Consider the following 15495-nt stretch of genomic DNA (forward strand, 5'->3'; position numbering starts at 1 on the left):
AGGTGACACCTGAGGAAGAGATGGTGGGTCGAGGAAGGCATCATTTTTGGTTCATTTCTTCCAGGCTGAGATCTGATTTTGTCCAGTTATGCAGTTAATGAAGTAGAAAGACAAAGACACTGTTCTGTCCATCTGGGAATTTGGTGATTAGAAATAAAGAATATTTCTAGACCAAAAGGTGCAGGAGACCATGAGGTATTAGGTGTCTGGACCCAAACTGGCCATGTGCAATGGACCCTCATGTCACAGGCATGTGGAATGATGGAGGATTGTTACAGTCAGTCAACCTTAGATAGGGAGGGAACATACACATTTAATGGAGGAAGAGTCCTGTGCAGGGAGCATGCAGACATTTCCTGCACCGAAACCCTGTTTACTCCACTGCACAGTCTCAGAAGACACTTTCTTCAGAACATGGTCCAGACTTTCTCCCACCACCTCCTAGTTCATCACATGAGCTCCAAGGCTCCGCCTCTCTGAGCACTGCATTGCACCCTCTGTGGTCAGGTCCTGACTGCATCATGGGTCCTTCTATGGCTGTTTCAAGCCTGAAATAGCAGCACCACGAGGACCGGTAGGATCAGTCCAGCCACACCTATGCGAATGAGGTTCCCCACTGTGTACTGTGTAGTCTTAGAAGTGGAAAAAGAGACCACACAGGTCAGGGCAGGCCAAAGTCTCCCCAGGATCCTGGATGTCCACCCAGGACTCCTACTTTCCCATCACAGAACATGATCCTGTGAGACCAGCCCCATAACTGAGGACTTCTTTTTCTTACCACTCTTGAGGTCTGACTTGTTTGGTGATGGGCTGATGGTGTCAGGTGCTCTCAGATGCCCCACTTCTCAGGTCATAACTTCTGCATAGTCCCCTAGTGACCCTGTCTCCCCTTTGCCAAGTTCCCTGGTCTCCTCATTGGATCCTCTCAGCCTCCTGTGACACTGATCCTGCACGGACTCACTGTGGACCAGAGGGACCTGTGCCCAGAGCTCAGGAACAGTGACAAACATGGTCATGACACAGGGATGCTTGACTGCTGTGCTCAGCATTCAGTCTGAGAGCAGACCCCGTAAACTCGCTCCTTCAGAGTTCAGAGACCCCACTTACTCAGCAGCTAATGGACCAGGGGCCATGCAGGAGGGGTGAATATCATCCTCTGTTGGGCCCCTGAACTTCCTCAGTTATCACTGCCTCACACTCTGCAGAGACAGGGACCTGAGCTGAGTGAGCTCAGGCAACAGGGTCATAGTCATAGTCACCTCATCTGAGATCAGTTGGTGCCTCAGGAGGGTCACTGAGTTGTGACAAGATGTAGAGGTTGGTGCTGTGTGAGCTGTTGCGTCTGTAGCCCCCTCCTCCCTGTGCTGAGTCACATTCCCAGGACTCCTGGAGAACTGGGTCTAGCTGGACTCATTAAATAGGTTGAACTAAGAAACAGTAGGTGTGGGTGGATGAGCTGAATTATTCTTGGGAAGAATAAAAGTGACCCTAAGACATGTGAGTGACACAGCAGGGTCACATTCTCTTCTGAGGTCACCAAGTGCCTGGCTGAACAGAGAAGATTCTGTCAGGGAGCCGTCCTAGAGAGAAAGATGTCAGCTGGGCTGAGACCCTGCCTTCCTGAACTCTGTGAGGCCCATTATGTCACCTGACCTCACAGCAGCCTGTGAGGAGGACGGGACCAGGGATGAACAGACAAGAACCCGACACTCAGAGGAGAGAAGGGACAGCCTGGCCCCACAGCAGGAACAGCAGAGCCAAGAGCTGACCCAGGTCTGACTCCTGCCCCCTCTCTCCTCTGAGCTGAGTCTGAGCTGAGGGACAGAACCAAATGCGCCAGATCCCTGTCCTGTCTGTCCCTCTTTTTACACTGTCACTTTTACTTTTACTGTTAAGAAATGAGACAGTCTTCAGAATAGCACATCCCGAGAGCTTCTGAGCCCCCTCTCCCACGAACTCAGAGTCAGAACTGAAAGGAAATCTGAGCTCTGGGCCACGATTCTCTTCTTTCAGTTTGGGACACTGAGGACACAAAGGGGAAGGTGTGTATATATCAGTGTTTTCACAGGTGCCTGAGCCCTTGCATGACTCCATCCTTATGTCCCATGAATAAACCCATCATCTTTCCACAGAGACCCCCATTTACCCCTCTTCGGGCTGGACTCTGTGGGGGCAGGGGGGCATCCACGGTGCCTCCTGGGAATCAGGATAAAGGTAGTTGGTCAGCGCTGCCATCTTATCACCTTAACCCAGATATTTCCCCCACAGATTGAATTCCAAAATAACACTACCATGACCACACACTTGTTAACACCGGTCTCAGGACCCTGGGAGCCCTGTGGATCTCAGCATCTCTGCATGACTCCCAGTCCCCTGGGACACAGCCCATTCTTGAGTGTCTGGGGGACAATGAATCCCCTGATAGACACTCAGAACTGCCCTGGGGTCTTCTGTGCTCCCTCTGAGCAGAGTTCTCAGTGACTCACCAGCTCAGTGAAGATGGGCCCTGTGGGTGGTGGGCTGGGGCACCAGAGGGTCTTGGGAATGTGGACAGAAAGGGGGTCAGAAGCTGTGGGTGCCCCTGGAGTCCCCAAATTACTCAGACTCTCTCCTATGTCTGCACTGTGGCCTCCTCGAGAATTCCTGCTGCTCACCTGACACATTCTGGACCCAGCTGAGTAGAAGGGAGTGGACCGAGATGGAATGGCAGAGGAGGGACAGACCTCCCCTGGGTAATCATCCCATGAGCCCCCTCTCTCCCATCTAAGCCTGACATCTTCTGGGGACAAGGTCCTTAGACTGAGCTCAGGAAGGACAGGGTCACTGTCTCCTCACTTGAGACCAGGAGCTCCAGGGGCTTATTGGGGTGTGACAGCAGGTAGGGGGTGGTGCTGTTTGAGCTGTAGCACCTGTAGGTCCCCCCATGGGCTGAGGTCACAGGACGCATGGAGAACTCTGCCTGGTACTGCTGAGCTTGGAGCTCTGATCTAAGATGCAGGGGGGGTGGGGACCGGCTGTTTTCCTGTTGAACAGAGGAAAATGTCCGTCGGGCTCTGTGACTGACACAGCAGGGTCACGTTTTCTCCTGAGGCCACCGTGGGGCCCGGCTGCACCGAGAGGGAGGATCTGTCAGAGAGCCGTCCTAGAGAGAGGGAGGGTGGGTGAGGGGCTTCCCGCCACCTTGTTCTGACCTGAGAGTCAGCAGCCCTCTCTCTGAGGACCCTACTCTCTGTCTGTCTCTGTTTATCTGAGTCTCCCCTCCCCTCCTATCCCCTGTCCATCTCTGTCCCCTTACCTGGGACCCTGCACGTTCACTTTGCCCATCACCACCTGAGATCTCCCAGCAGGGCCTGTGCAGAGTCTGGGTCCCTGACTGAACCCACAGGCCCCTCACCTGCCACCAGGATTTCCACAGGGTCACTGGGGGCCGACAGCTCAGAGGAGAGGTTGTGTCCAATGTAGCATCTGTACCGGCCCCCGTGGGAGCTGCTCACAGTGTCCAGAGAGAAGTCGACCTGAGAGAGCCCAGCCTGGGGATGCAGGACAAGGCTCTGGGGGAGGTCACATCCTCTCTGTTTAAGCAGAACAAATCTGTCATAGCTGATATCAGAGCGACACTAGAGGGTCAAGCACTGTCCAGAGACCATGATGGGGCCCTGCTGGGTGAGGAGGGAGGGCTTTTGAGACACACCTGGGGAGACCAGATGTGAGTTACAGAGGGTGCTCCTCCCATAAACCCTCTTTTCCCATCTTGGGCCCAGGTCGCACTGTTTCTCTCTGTGTCTCTTGCCAGGAGCCCCTGTGTCCCCTCACCACCCTCTTACATGGGGCTCCCCTCATGGCAACGAATCCATGGATGAAGAGTGAGACTCACCTGACACCAGGAGCTCCAGGGCATCACTTGAGTGTGACCACACCTGGGGTCTGTCCCTGTAACAGCCATAGCATCTGAATGTCCACCTGTGACTGGGGGTAATGGGGCCCACACGGAACAAGGCCCGGTATCTCCCACTGAAGAATTGTGACTGTGCATCCAGGGTCCAGGAGATCCTGTGTTATCCTTCCTTAGTCAGAATGAACCTGTCAAATCCCTGCCCTGAGCCACACTGGAGGGTCACATTCCCTCCTGAGGTCACGACAGAGCTGGGCAGGGCTGAGAGACCGGGTTTTTTGTAGAATCCTAGGAGAGGAGGAGGCAGCATGTTAGATGAGCTCATGCCTCCCTCCTGTCCCCCAGGACTGGGCTGTGAGAGGGGAGACCCCTGAGAGTAGGCCCCTTTCCCGAGGGCAGATCCTGTGGCTGGGACTGTTAGTGTCCACTCACCTGTCACCACCAGCTCCAGGCGGTCACTGCGCTCTGACCAGCAAGTGGGGCTGAGGTAGTTACAGTGATATCTCCCTGTGTCATGCTCTGTCATGTGTATGATGGAGAAAGGGCACTTGTTCATGGGCTTCCATGGGGACTGTGAGTTTGAAAGGACACGTTTTTCTTCTTCAAACAGATGAAACTCCTGGGCCTCCAGGGTCCTCTGACACCAGATGGTCAAAGAACTCCTCCAGGGGATCACAGAGCCTGGCGCAGACCCTCTGTTTTGGGTGGGTCCCTGGAAGGAAACCAGAGGCTGCATTACAACAACCCACCCTCCCTCATTCCCCAGCTCAGCCCAACACCCTCCTGTTCTATCATCTCATTCCAGGACCTCTGTGCTCCCTCCTGAGCCCCAGGGGGTGAAGTAAGAGAGGGTGACATGGAGCCTGAGGAGGACTCACCTGCCTACACGCGGGTCCTCTGGCCCAGACTCAGCCCTGGAAGAGAGTTTCTGTCTGAGGTTTGCACCGGGACATCTGAGTTGGTTTGCTTCCCATCAGGGCCCTGTCCACTAGGGGTTGACTGAGTCCTGAGGCTCTCCATGAACAAGAGGGTGTAGCCTCCTCATCCCCTCCTGCTGCTCCTTCCCCGTGTCCACAACTGACCGAGGCAGAGACGAGCGGAGAGGAGGGACAGCATGGTGTCTACTCGGAGTGTTCCGCTCTGCAGATGGAGGAGCCCTGGGCCTGAAGGACAGAGACACACAGGATGTGGTGAGTCAGGAACAGCTGCCTGTTGTGGTCCAGCCACGACGAGTCTATTACGGGGTCTTTGAATGGGAAAAGGTATGGAATTGAATAAATGATAGACAGAGACTTAAAGATATATACATGCAGATGGGTTCGAGAGGATGGCATGGGGAAGAGTCTCTACTGTTCCTGAGCTGTAACATGGCTGTTTCCAGAAAAGCATCCGTTTTTATTCAGGGAAGAAACATGGTTCATTAGCAATTCAATTGTTTCCAAGACAACTCAAAGACAACCCCCACCATATCATTCAAATCTAACTTTACACCAATAAGAAACTAGCTTCCTGTCTCTTCCGGAGAACATGGGTGGGACAAGAGAGAATCAGGTATAGCTCATTGTTAACTAGGCAGGTGAGGTGGGAGGTTTAGACCCAGCACCTCTGTCCCCAAGATATCCAGATTGTAAAAATACCCTGTTTATATTTCGGTCCCCAACAGCTGTCCTTCCAGGTTCCCACAGCTGTGGACACACAGCAAGGGACACCCCTGCCCCCCATGGGCTTGGCTCCGGGTTTTCCATGATGAGAGTTCAGGAAGGGTCCAGGGTCTGTGGAGACACTCAGCCCAGACCTGTGGTCTCCTCTGATCCCAGCACTCTGCCTGGTCTGATCTCCTGCTCCGAGGAGACAGGGCCCAAGTTCTTGTGCTGAGCTGACCCCTATCTGTGACTGGCACTAAATTGAACTTATTCATTATTTTTTTTTAATAAATAAATTTTTATTTTAATGGGGTGACATCAATAAATCAGGGTACATACATTCAAAGAAAACATTTCCAGGTTATCTTGTCATTTAGTTCTGTTGCATACCCATCACCCGAAGAGAGATCATCCTCCGCCACCCTCCATCCAGTTCTCTCTGTACCCCTCCCCCCCTCCCCCTTTCCCTCCTTCCCTCCCCCCACCTCCATAGCCACCACACTCCTGTCCATGCCTCTTAGTCTCGTTTTTATGTCCCACCAATGTATGGAATCCTGCAGTTCCTGTTTTTTTCTGATTCGCTTATTTCACCCCGCACAATGCTACCAAGACTCCACCATTCCTCTATAAGTGATCCGATGTCACCATTTCTCCTAGCTGAATAATATACCATGGTGTATATATGCCCCATCTTCTTTATCCAGTCCTCTATTTTTTTTACAGTGATTAAAAGCCTTTAAGCAAACTCTTGGCCAATACAGCAAGAATCCATAAAAGAGTAGTGTCCTTAACATGTTCCCCAAGTCCAAGTTGGCCCCATCACCATGCCAAATCCCTAAAAAATGCAACCCAACCACAGTTCAGTCTGTTAGGAGCTGTCACAGGGAGCAGGAGTCCAGGAAATTTCCCCACAGGAAAAGTCTGCATGGCACTGGAATTGTTGTCACCATTCTATACTTTGCAGCTCATGTCCAAGTCCCAATGACCGCTGCTTCTAGCTGGTAATGATTCAGGTAGACTGGAAAAAGCCATTTGCAGCATGCGTGGATATGGAGCTTCTGTTCTCCTCTGCCTGGAGAGTTGAGACCAGGTTGCTTTTCCCTGGAGCTCTGCGACTGTGGCCTGGTAAAGAGAACCTTGGGATACACTAAGCTGGGTGGCAAAGGTAAATTCATAATACAGGTTGGCAAAAGGAGGAAAGAGAGCTCTAAATTAGGAGTAGGTCCCAGCCTGAAATATGAGTGGGGCATTGAGGTAGGAGGGATAAAGGAAACACTATATATTAAACAAAGCAGCAGAAAATAGGACTATCAACACCCACAACAGAGATCTTTGAGGGAAGAATAAAAAACCTGACTATTCAGGCAAAACATAGTTAAGTGGCCCTTGTGCGAATGAGATCAGTTTACCTGCTTCTTGGATGAAATACCCTAGGCTCGTCCACAGTGTCGTAGATGGGGCCGACGGCCCTGGGCACCTTCAGCCTTCAGTGGCAAACCCCAGCATTCTGGGCAAGGATAGGTCATAGGTGGCTGGACCAGGGCTGGAAGAGACTGAACCCTCCCTTAGAGGAGCGAGGGGAAAGCCCACCTTCCAGTGTCCCTGTTTCCTCACAGCAGAGGCGTGTAAGCCTGGCAGGCTTTAGCTCAATGACCTTCCTTTCCACTATTGAAGCAGGACCCAGATGGCATCCTATGAGACCCCTTTGGGGTGTTGGAGCCTTTAAGGGTGTATCCTAAAAGCTGGTAGTTCCCCTGATCTCTATTGGGCTTTTTCTGCCTCTAGGTATCTTAAAAGCCATGCTCAGAAGATCTTGCTGAGGGGTTTGAGGATCCCCATCCGCCTATATAAATCTTTTCCATATATCTGGAGCTATTTGGAAAAAAGACAGAACAGTGTTATTAGCTAGATCTAATAAAGAAGGTAGTAGTTTGCAGGCAAAAAAGATTTGGTGTCTCCTGTTCATCAGCATTCAAAAGAAATGTAAATTTTTTTTTTAAGTAAAAAGCATGATATGGTAGACCCGTCGGAGTCATTGGCCTGTTGTGCAGGATTCCCAGGTTCGATTCCTGGCCAGAGCACACAGGAGAAACGCCCATCTACCTCTCCACTCCTCCCCCTCTCCTTCCTCTTCGTCTCTCTCCTCCCGCCCTCAGCCAAGGCTCCACCGGTGCAAATCCACCCTGGGCACTAAGGATGACCCCTTGGCCTCTGCCCCAGTCATTAGAATGGCTCCGGTTGTAACAGAGCAACATCCCAGATGGGCAGAGCATTCCCCCCGGTAGGCATGCCAGGTGGATCCCAGTCAGGCGCATGCAGGAGTCTGTCCGACTGCCTCCCCATCCCCATCCTCAGAAATATACAAAAAATAAATAAATAAAAGAAAAAATACTAAAAAAAAAAGGGGGGAGGCATTCCCTTGTGCTAAAGCTCCAGGGAGCATGGAGTGAGCTTGAGTATGTCCTATGAAACATGGAGCTCTATGTTGACATATAAGTCTCTGAAGAAGGAGGAACTGCTGAAATAGTTTATCAGCATTTGTCCCTAAGACAGCAGTCTTTATAGTGGGAACACCATACGTAAGTATTTGCTGTCTGTCTATAGATTAAGGGAGGAATATGACAAATGCTGAAAAGCCATGATCTTTGTGCCCCTCCCCTCCCCCAATCCTCTCCCTCTCCTCCCCCCACCCTGTAACGCCAACACTGTTGTTCATGTCTCTGAGTCTCATCTTTATGTCCCACCTATGTATGGAAACATATAGTTCTTAGTTTTTTCTGATTTACTTCTTTCACTCAGTATAATGTTATCAAGGCCCATCCATGTTGTTGTAAAAGATCCTATGTCATCATTTCTTATGGCTGAGTAGTATTCCATAGTATATATATACCAAAGCTTTTTAATCCACTCGTCCTCTGATGGACACTTGGGCTGTTTCCAGATCTTTGCTATTGTGAACAATGCTGCCATAAACATGGGGGTGCATTTCTTCTTTTCAAACAGTGCTATGGTGTTCTTGGGGTATATTCCTAACAGTGGTATAGCTGGGTCAAAAGGCAGTTTGATTTTTAATTTCTTGAGGAATCTCCATACTGTTTTCCACAGTGGCTGCACCAGTCTGCATTCCCACCAGCAGTGCAAGAGGATTCCCTTTTCTCCACATCCTCGCCAGCACTTATTCTGTGTTGTTTTATTGATGAGCGCCATTCTGACTGGTGTGAGGTGATATCTCATTGTGGTTTTAATTTGCATTTCTCTAATCATTAGTGATGTTGAACATTTTTTCATATGCCTATTGGCCATCTGTGTGTCCTCTTTGGAGAAGTGTCTATTCATTTCTTTTGCCCATTTTTGCATTGGATTGTTTGTCTTCCTGGTATTAAGTTTTACAAGTTCTTTATAAATTTTCGTTATTAACCCCTTGTCAGACGCTATGTCAAATATATTCTCCCATTGTGTAGTTTGTCTTTTTATTCTGTTCTTATTGTCTTTAGCTGTGCAGAAGCTTTTTAATTTGATAAAGTCCCATTTGTTTATCCTGTCTTTTATTTCACTTGCCTGTGGAGACAAATCAGCAAATATATTGCTGCGAGAGATGTCAGAGAGCTTACTGGCTATGTTTTCTTCTAAGATGCTTATGGTTTCACGGCTTACATTTAAGTCTTTTATCCATTTTGAGTTTATTTTTGTGAGTAGTGTAAGTTGGTGGTCTAGTTTCATTTTTTTTCAGGTAGCTGTCCAGTTTTCCCAACACCATTTGTTGAAGAGGCTGTCTTTACTCCATTGTATTGTCTTACCTCCTTTGTCAAATATCAGTTATCCATAGAGCTGTGGGTTTATTTCTGAGTTCTCTGTTCTGTTCCATTGATCTATGTGCCTGTTCTTATGCCAGTACCATGCTGTTTTGAGTACAATGGCCTTATAATATAACTTGATATCTGGAAGTGTGATACCTCCTGCTTTTTTCTTCCTTTTCAGGATTGCTGAGGCTATTCATGTTCTTTTTTGGTTCCATATAAATTTTTGGAATATGTGTTCTATGTCTTTATTGTAAGTCATTGGTATTTTCATTGGTATTGCATTGAATTTATAAATTTCTTTGGGTAATATAGACATTTTAATGATGTTTATTCTTCCTAACCATGAGCACAGTATATGCCTCCACTTATTCGTATCTTCCATGATTTCTTTTATCAATGTTTTATAATTTTCCGAGTACAAGTCTTTAATCTCCTTGGTTAGATTTATTCCTAGGTACTTTATTTTTTTGGTTGCAATGGTAAAGGGGATTGATTCCCTGATTTCTCTTTCTGACAGTTCATTATTAGTGTATAAAAATGCCTCTGATTTCTGAGTATTGATTTTATATCCTGCCACCTTGCCAAATTCTTTGATCAGGTCTAGTAGTTTTTTGACTGAGACTTTAGGGTTTTCTATATACAATATCATGTCATCTGCAAATAATGATAGTTTTACTTCTTCTTTTCCAATTTGGATGCCTTTTATTTCTTTTTCTTGTCTGATTGCTGCGGCGAGGACTTCCAGAACTATGTTGAATAAGAGTGGTGAAAGGGGGCACCCCTGCCTTGTTCCTGATCTTAAGGGGATTGCTTTTAATTTTTGCCCATTGAGTATGATGTTGGCTGTGGGTTTGTCATAGATGGCCTTTATCATGTTGAGGTATGTTCCCTGTATTCCCACTTTGCTGAGAGTTTTGAACATGAATGGGTGCTGGACTTTATCAAATGCTTTTTCTGCATCTATTGAAATTATCATGTAGTTTTTCTCCTTTCTTTTGTTTATGTGATAAATCACATTGATTGATTTGCGAATATTGTACCAGCCTTGCCTCCCAAGAATAAATCCTACTTGATCATGGTGTATGATTTTTTCCATATATTGCTGGATCCAGTTTGCTAATATTTTATTGAGGATTTTTGCATCTAAGTTCATCAGGGATATTGGCCTATAATTTTCTTTTTTTGTATTGTCTTTTCCTGGTTTTGGAATCAGAATTATGCTTGCCTCATAAAAGAAGTTTGGAAGTCTTCCTTCCTCTTGTATTTTTTGAAATAGCTTGAGAAGGATAGGAGTTAGTTCTTCTTTGAATATTTGGTAGAATTCACTTGTGAAGCCATCCGGCCCAGGACTTTTTTTTTTTGGGAGTTTTTTGATAGCTGTTTCAATCTCATTTGTTGTAATTGGTCTGTTTAGGTTTTCTGGTTCTTCCAGATTGATTTTTGGAAGATTATATCATTCAAGGAATTTGTCCATTTCATCTAGGTTGTCTAGTTTTTTGGCGTACAGTTCTTCATAGTATTTTCTTACAATATTTTGTATTTCTGTTGTGTCAGTTGTTATTTCTCCACTCTCGTTTCTAATTTTATTATTTGAGTCCTCTCTCTTTTTTCTTGGTGAGTCTTGTTAAAGGTTCATCGACCTTGTTTACCTTTTCAAAGAACCAGCTCCTGGTTTCATTGATCCTCTGTATTGTTTCTTTAGCCTCTATGTCATTTATTTCTGCTCTGATCTTTATTATTTCCTTCCTTCTACTAGCTCTGGGCTTTACTTGCTGTTCTTTTTCTAGTTCTTTTAGATGCAGGGTTAAGTTGTTTATTTGAGCTTTTTCTAGCTTCTTGAGGTATGCCTGTAATGCTATAAACTTCCCTCTCAGGACTGTTTTTGCTGTGTCCCATAAATTTTGAGTTGATATATGCTCATTATCGTTTGTTTCTAGGAATTTTTAAATTTCTTTTTTGATCTCAATGTTAACTCATTCATTGTTTAATAATGTGCTATTTAGTTTCCAAGTGTTTGAATGTTTTTCAACTTTTCTATTGTGGTTGATTTCTAGTTTAATGCCATTGTGATCAGAGAAAGTGCTCGATATGATTTCAATCTTCTTAAATTTTTTGAGCCCGCTTTTGTGCCCTAACATGTTGTCTATTCTAGAGAATATACCATGAGTGCTTGAAAAGAATGTATATTCTGCTGTTTTAGGGTTCTGAAGATATCTATTAAATCGAGTTGATCTAATATGTCCTTTAAGTCTGCTGTTTCTTTGTTAATTTTCTTTCTTGAGGATCTATCTAATGATGTTAATGGGGTATTGAAATCTCCTACTATTATAGTATTGCTGTTGATCTTGCCCTTTAAGTCTATCAAAGTCTGCTTTATATATTTAGGTGCTCCTATATTAGGTGCGTAGATATTTATAATGGTTATATCTTCCTTTTGGATTGCTCCCTTTATCATTATGTAGTGACCTTCTTTATCTCTAACTATGGTCTTTGTGCTAAAGTTCATTTTGTCTGATGTAAGTATTGCTACCCCAGCTTTTTTTTCATTTCCATTTGCGTGAAATATTTTTTTCCATCCTTTTATCTTCAGTCTGTGTGCATCTTTTGGTTTAAGGTGTGTCTCTTGTAGACAGCATATGTATGGGTCCTGTTTTCTTATCCATGCAGCTACACTATGTCTCTTGATCAGATCATTGCATCCATTAACATTTAAGGTTATTACTGATATATAATTGTTTATTGTCATTTTTTTTCTTTAAAACTGTTTTTCTCTTTTGCTATATTCTTTTTTTCGTTTGATCTGTTTACAACAGGTCCCTTAGCATTTCTTGCAGTCTTGGTTTGGTTGCAGTGAAATCCTTGAGTTTTTGTTTTTTTTTGTCTGTAAAGCTTTTCATTTCTCCTTCAATTTTAAATGATAGCCTTGCTGGATAAAGTAGTCTTGGTTGTAGGTTCTTGTTCTGCATTACTTTGAATATTTCTTGCCATTCCCTTCTGGCCTCAAGTGTTTCTGTTGAGAAGTCAGAGGTCATCCTTATGGGGGCTCCTTTGTAGGTGATAGTCTTTTTTTCTCTAGCAGCTTTTAATATTTTCTCTTTATCATTTAGCTTTGGTAATTTAATTATGATGTGTCTTGGTGTTGGTTTCTTTGGGTTTCTCCTTAATGGAGTTCTCTGTGCTTCCTGAACATGTGAAACGTTTTCTTGCCTTAATTGGGGGAAGTTTTCTGCTATAATATGTTTGAACGTAGTCTCTATCCCTTGTTCTTTCTCTTCTTCTTCAGGAACCCCTATGATGCGGATGTTATTTCTCTTCATGTTGTCACAGAGCTCTCTTAGAGTTTCCTCAGACTTTTTGAGTCTCTTTTCTTTTTTCTGCTCTGCTTCTGTGCCTTTATTTATTGTGTCCTCTAACTCGCTGATTCGATTCTCTGCTTCATCCATCCTGCTTTTAATTCCTTCCATTGTATTCTTTATTTCAGATATTATATTTGTCATTTCTTTCTGATTCTTTTTTATTATTTCAATGTCCTTTTTTATATTTGTTATCTCTTTATTTAGGTTTTCGTAATGGCCATCTATGGTGGTTCTAATATCTTTGAGCATCCTAACAATCGTTATTTTAAACTCTGCATCTGGTCATTTGGTTATATCTGATTCACTTAGGTCCTTTTCTGGGGATTTCTCTTGGTTTATTTGTGTTGTATTTCTCTGCCTTCGCATTTTCTCTTCATGGGAGAGGCTATGATCATGTGCTCGGGTGCACAAGGGTTGGTGGCCTTGGCCTTTGCCCTGCCCCCGTGTGTGACGTTATGCTCGGTCCTGAGGGCACTGGCGAACACCTTTGCTCAGCTGTGGGTCTCCGCCTGTTTCTGAGCTTTCGCCCTGCCTTTGCAGATTGATTCCACTCAAGGAACAGCTGCTAGCCTTGGCTCTACCACCAGGCAGGGCTGCGTGCCCAAGCTCAGCTTCGTAGCAGAACTCCGCCTCTTCTGGGCTTTTGGCTCCACCCCTGCGGGAGGAGCCGGCTACCAAGTCAGACGGCAAGCCTGGGTTGCCCGGCGGGGTGGGGCTGTGCTCCTCTGCCCTTGCTCCAGGGCTGGTTTCTACTCTTTCCGGGTTTCCCGCCCTTCTCCCGGAGGCTGGATTATAGGGTGCCGGCAGCTGAGCTTGGCGGCTTTTGCACGCCCCCTTCTCCCTAGCCAGGCAAGATTGAGCTCACACCTGAGCCCAGTGGTGGCCAGCTGGCTTCCAACCCTGCCAGCAGAACTGAGCTTTTGTCTCCCCCTGCCGCCCACCCTCCGGCTCGCCCTCAGCCGCGTGGGTGGGGGCGTTGCAGCTTGGACCCTAAGACTCACTACTGTAGACCCGAAAGCTCCCTCCTTCTATGCGACTCTGCTCTGAAGGCTGCGGGGGAGCTTGTTTGGCTGCTCTCCTGCTTCACTTTGCTGGTATTGCTGTTTCCAGGGGAAATATTCACTTCAGCTTTGGGGAGTGACTCGTCCTGGGGGTTAGGGTGGCTAACTCCCAAAATGTTTCTCCCTATGCCTCCTAGATTGCACACTCTTCCTGTTACTGTGGTTCTCTCCCCTCTCCCTCCGTGCCCAGGAGCCCCGGGTGAGTGTTTGTGAGAGAGATGTTCTGCGTGGTCCCTTTAAGAAGGATCCTGGGTCTGAGAAATCAGACTCTCTCACAAACAGTATCCTGACTTGTTTCCAGCTAAATACTGTCCTTACGCTTCTTCTGGGCTCTGGGGCTGCAGTCTGGGGCTTTGTTCCTGGGGCTCAGGACCCTTTCCCCTCTGCTAAACTCACTTCCCGCCACGTGAGTCTCTCCCTGCTGCCGTTCGCTCCGAGAAGCTGGGCAGCCCTCTCCGCGTTTCCGCATTTCCGCTTTTCCTACCAGTCTCTGTGTGGCTTCTTCAGCGTTCCTTGGTTGAAGAGTCCTTTTAGTTTAGTCCAAAGTTGGTTTTTCCAGCTGATAGTTCATAAAATTAGTTTGTAATCCACTTTGGTTCTGGGAGGTAGATGCTGGTACGTCGCCTACTCCAGCGCCATCTTGTCTCCCGCCGAACTTATTCATTATTATCTCCGCCTCTTACAAACTAAATTTATTTCTGGTCTTTGACTCATCCACAAATAAATAATTACTGATCACCTACTCTCTGCCGAGTACTTGTGCCAGAACCAGAAGTACAGCTGTGATCCAAGAGACCCATATCCTGTGTTTTGAGAACTTTTCTTAGTTGAATATGGGAGTTCTAAAGCTATTGTTGCAATTACTTTACTGAGAAAAGAGAAATGAGAGAAAATATGAGAACATCTGGGACCATCACTAGACATGGTGGAGGGAATGGCTGTTTGAAGAGGCAAACTTCTAAAAAGTGAGAGTGAGACTTCTTGAGAAGGAAGAACATGAGGACCACGGAAGGATTTTGAGCAACATGGACAGATTACATTCCAATTAATGTTAGTTGGAAAGACTGACATGGAGATGACCTTCCCTCCCTGCTTCCATTGACTGGAGTCACCAAGGGCCCCCAGAGACAGTGAGCCAAGAAGAGGGGGGAGGAATGAGGTTGGGGCAGGGACTGTGTCATACACTCTGCCCCCACAGGAGGGCCCAGCTGTCCCTCCTGGCCCTGGAATGCAGGTTCTACTCACAGTTTCCTCCTGACTTTCTGTTTCTGTTTCTGTGAGCAGCAGGGTCTCTCTCCAACTACTCCTCCTTCTCCTCCTGCTCCTCCTCATCCACCTCCTGCTCTACCTCCTCCTCCTCCTCCTCCTCCTCCTCCTCCTCCTCCTCCTCTGCCTCCTCCTTTCTCTCTTTGGGGTAAATCCTTTGCATTATTTCTCTTCAGAGCAGTCTTGATGCTGATGTCATCCTCTTCTTCACACCATGCGGACTCTTCAGGATTCAGACAACAGTGACATCCACAAGAGTCTTGATCAAAGGCAATCACACACACAAACACACAGACACACACACACACACACGCGCACTGGTCAGATATCAAATTGTGGCACCAACATATACTGAATGGTGAGAGGTCACTCAACAGACTATTCTGCTTTTGATCTTACTACTGTCATTTGTCACACAGTGATGCCACTCACTCCCACAAATGTGATGAGAATTTACCTTGACTGAGATATGGAGGC

At 46.6% G+C, this 15495-nt stretch overlaps 1 pseudogene; it reads right to left on the reverse strand.

Moving 5' to 3' along the window:
- Positions 1 to 503: 503 nt before the first annotated feature.
- On the reverse strand, positions 504 to 15134 carry LOC136330124 (leukocyte immunoglobulin-like receptor subfamily A member 6; annotated as a pseudogene).
- Positions 15135 to 15495: the final 361 nt, after the last annotated feature.

Source organism: Saccopteryx bilineata, chromosome 3 (genome assembly GCF_036850765.1).
Source record: "Saccopteryx bilineata isolate mSacBil1 chromosome 3, mSacBil1_pri_phased_curated, whole genome shotgun sequence".
Lineage (NCBI taxonomy): Eukaryota > Metazoa > Chordata > Mammalia > Chiroptera > Emballonuridae > Saccopteryx > Saccopteryx bilineata.